This window comes from Microtus ochrogaster, unplaced genomic scaffold (assembly GCF_000317375.1).
Source record: "Microtus ochrogaster isolate Prairie Vole_2 unplaced genomic scaffold, MicOch1.0 UNK87, whole genome shotgun sequence".
NCBI lineage: Eukaryota > Metazoa > Chordata > Mammalia > Rodentia > Cricetidae > Microtus > Microtus ochrogaster.
In genome coordinates, this window is record NW_004949185.1 from 71,182 (window position 1) to 75,412 (window position 4,231).

The following is a 4,231-nucleotide window of genomic DNA, read 5'->3' on the forward strand; positions in this document are numbered from 1 at the left end:
GCACCCGTTTCCCTGCTGCATCATGAACTAGCCAGAGCAATGCTGGAAGGTTCACCCCTATGGTAACGGTCAGGGAGAACGGGCAGGCTGGCCCACACTGCAACCACCCAGGCCCAGAATCAGGGCTCTGAACTGGCCCACCCTAGCATCTACCCCATCTATTATCTGCTGGCTAGATAAAGCTGCAGGATCTTCACAACACAGGGCAACAGCAGGCTATTCAAGAGGAGTCCCAGCATCAACAGTGCAGCAGAAACCAGAGGCCTCGAACCAGACCAGTGACTCTTTGCAATGAACATTTGCAAGTACAGATGTATGGGCTAAAGGTTAAACTGTGGGACTCACTGAGCCACACTACAGTTCCCACAATGAGATTTTCCCTTTTCTTTCTTTTACTTTCTTATTAAATTGTATTTCATCTTATTTTAGTGGGGGAGGTTACAAAGGGTGGATACATAAGAATACGTAAGGATGGGGAGATGAATGGGATTGAGGTGCATGATGTGAAAACCACGAAAAGTAAATAAAGTTAAAAAACAGAAGAATAAAGAAATAAAGAAAGGAAGGAGAGAGAGAGAGAGAGAGAGAGAGAGAGAGAGAGAGAGAGAGAGAGAGAGAGAAAGAGAAAGAATTGCAATGCCCTAATGAGGGTAACTATCCCTACCGCTGCCTATTTTATCCTGGCTCCCCAGGCCTGGATTGCATGTTCTGATTTACAGATTTCTTCTGTATGTCCTGTTTCACTTAAGTCTCTCCTCTAAACCAGAAATCCTGTTGTCCAGGAAACTGACCATGTTTCAGAACCACCTAGAGTGTGAAAGATTCACCAAGACACCAAGGTAGACACGCCTGTCATCCCATCCCTTGGGAAGCAGAGGCGGGAAGATGAGGAGGTTGTCCTGAACTGCACATGTCCCTGTCTCAGAAAATAAAAAGTGGGCTGGGAAACGGTTCAGTGCTCATTGGTACATACTGTCCTCACGGCGGACTCTATCTCTCCAGCCCGTTTAGAGTTATCGTACATGGGATGTCAGGGCACTTGCCAGCTCCTTTTGTTTCTTCAACCTCATACATTGCTGTTTCAAGGAAGTATATACTACCACTCTTGTTGACAAAGGTGAGTCCAATAGCAAGACTCATACCGACACACACTCCAGGAACTACAGCCCAGATGTCCACATTCCTGGTGTGCTTTCCGGAAGTGCCCTAAGATTGCAAATAAAGATGGTTTGCTTGGTGAATGACTAATTACCTCAATACATTTTGGGCTAATTGGGTTTTTGTTTTTAAAATATTTATTTATTTATTGAATATACAGTGTTCTGCCTGCATGTCTCCCTGCAGGACAGAAGAGGGCACCAGACCTCATTACAGATAGTTGTGAGCCACCATGTGGTTGCTGGGAATTGAACTCAGGACCTCAGGAAGAGAAGTCAGTGCTTTTAACAGCTGAGCCATCTATCCAGCTCCCTTGTGTGTTGAATTTTTAGGAGATGTTGAGAGCTTCTGACACAAGCTCCATGACCCTGGAAGTGAAGGCTGACCCATTGTCCATCTGGATAGTTCATGGGACACCAAAATGAGAAATGATATGGTCGAGGAGTACCATAGCCACCATATCTGCCAGTTCCCTGGAGGCTGGAAGCGCTTCTATCCATCCTGTAAAAGTGTCTACAAGTGTTAAGAGATAACAGAGTTTTTTATGAGTAGGCATATGAGTCAAATAAACCTGCCAATCTTCACCTGGTTGGTGTCATGAAGCTGGTATAGAGACTGACGTATGTGGAGAGCCCCTTGTGGGTTGGTCTGGGCACACATCTGGCAGGAGGAGTGAATCTGTAAAGTAGAATCTTGGAGATGAGTGGGGTCAAAAGGGCCTACAAGAAGTGGAAAAAAGTGTTGGGGCCTATGAGTAATGTTCTGGTGGATGTTTGAAATGGTAGACAATTCCTGGTCTTAAGGAAGGATGAGATGGTTATTTAAGTAGAACCATTCATCCTTTGTTTTTGTGGCCCAGAAGCAGCTAAGGATATCTCAACCAAGTAAAGGTGCTGGGCAAACAGGTATCACTAAGAAAAAATGAGAGAAAAATTGTCCTGCAAGAATGTGGGGACGGTTGGGTGGTGGTGGCGCACCTTTAATCTCAGCACTCGGGAGGCAGAGGCAAGAGGATCTCTATGAGTTTGAGCATAACAACAGCTAGTTCCAGGACAGGCACCAAAAACCATAGAGAAACTCTGTCTCGAAAATCCAAAAAAATTAAAAAAAAAAAAGAATGTGGGGGAGTGGCAAGGTTTAAGTGGGGAGGAACAGGTCCCATCTACCCCCATAGCTGGAAGTGGTGAGGGGAACATAGGTTTGAGTGAGATGGTACATAAGAATAGGTGGCTCCCATGTCTAAAATAAAAGCAATAGACTTACCTGCTATCTGCAGCTTTACCCTAGGCTTGGATAGGGTTGCAGGATATACCAAGTCAGGGCAATGTCAACCCTCTGCAAGGCTGAGAAGTTCAAAGGCTGCCACAGTTTCACTTGCTGATGTTGGGGAGGCCGGACCTCCGTGGTGTGGCATAGAGGACGAGCCCGCACAGGGGCATTGTGATTTCCAGTGTCCAGGTTGCTGGCAGATAGGGCATGGCCTCGTAGGAGGTTCAGTGCAATATCATGCCATATGGCCATTTAGACCACACTTGAAAGAGCTTGCCTGTGAGGTTGACTTAGGCTGGGCTCCACCAGGGTAGAGCCTTGTGGTTGGCTTTCCTTGTCCCTCTTCCTGTGACCTTACGGCAGCTGCTAAGGCCTGGGCCTGCAGGTTAGCTGCCTGTTATAGCCTTGTCTGTGGGGAAGACTCAGCTGTTTCTTCTCAGGCATTAAAAACTTTAAAGGCCATTTTCACCAATTCCCGTATAGGGGCTTGGGAACCCTCCTCAAACTTTCCTAACTTTTTCCTAATATCTGGTGTTGACTGAGAAATAAAATGGGTAGCCAAGAACATGGCTCCCACTGGGGAGGCTGTATCAAGCCTGATATATTGGACCATGGTCTCTTGAAACTGATTTTAAAAAATGGCTGGATTTTCATAAGTAGAAGGATTAGTAGAAAAGGAACCTAGCCTCTTTTCTACCTGAGAGAGATCCTTGAAGAAAAAAGGGAACATGAACTTTCATAATGCCATCAATTCCCACCACCTCCCAGAGAGGACAGAGAAGGGCAGAGCTATGGTAGGATCTAGTAAGGGAGGAGACTGGGGAGGATTTGGAGGAACTAGCCCAGTGCCCAGAGGGGGCCAAGGGTGGGGAGATGAGGTAGTAGGGGGAGGGGGAGAGGAAGGTGGGTAAGGTATAAGTTGACCTTGAACCTCCAGATTGGCAAAGGAGGGGGCTGAGAGGAAAGGAGAGAAATGTGAAAAATGTTGCTCCACAGGAGGGAGTTGGGTAGTATGGGCTTTAGGGAGTGGATGAGGGGCCAGTGCCACTGGCTGCATGTTCCACCTGGAATTGTCAGGGTCCCAATTCCCAGATGACCTGGAATTTTGAGGCATTGCAGCCTTAGCTACCAAGACTGGTGCCATGAGACACTGTCTACTAAGGGAAGGGAGAGAGCACAGAACCCCCAAACCATGGACAGATGTAAGCACTGCCCATTTGTCCTTATGGCGACAAAAGGTTTCTTAGGTCCCAGAGGACAGTAAGCTCAAGGCTTCCTTCTGGTGGCCAACGCATGCCATTGTCAAGATAGTATTGAGGCCAAATCTTAGTACATAGGGAAATTATCAGTTCAGAATAGATTGTATCAGACAGTCCCAATTTATAAAGATTTTGTAAGGGGTGACAGCAGATCTGGCTTTGAACTGCAAGTGCCCATTTTAAACTCTATGCCCAATTGTGTGGCCTAAGTCTAATACAGCATATCTGCTAAAATAGCTCTTAGGCCTAACAAGGTCATAGAAGTTGAATGCTAGATATCCCTAGAGCAAACAAAGTCCATCTCAGATAAACCCAGTCTTGCCAGTCTAGCTGCTGAGGTCTGAACTCTTGATGAGTGCCTGCGGCTTCCACAAGAGTCCAATAATTGACAAAAGTAAGTATGAATGGGTTCCTCAAGCTCTATAGCATGGACAAGAAAAAGGGAATCACCTGGGGCACTGATCTGAACAGAGAATTCTCAACAGAAGAAGTTCAAATGGCCAAAAGACACTTAAGATCATGCTCAACCTCCTTAGCGATCAGGG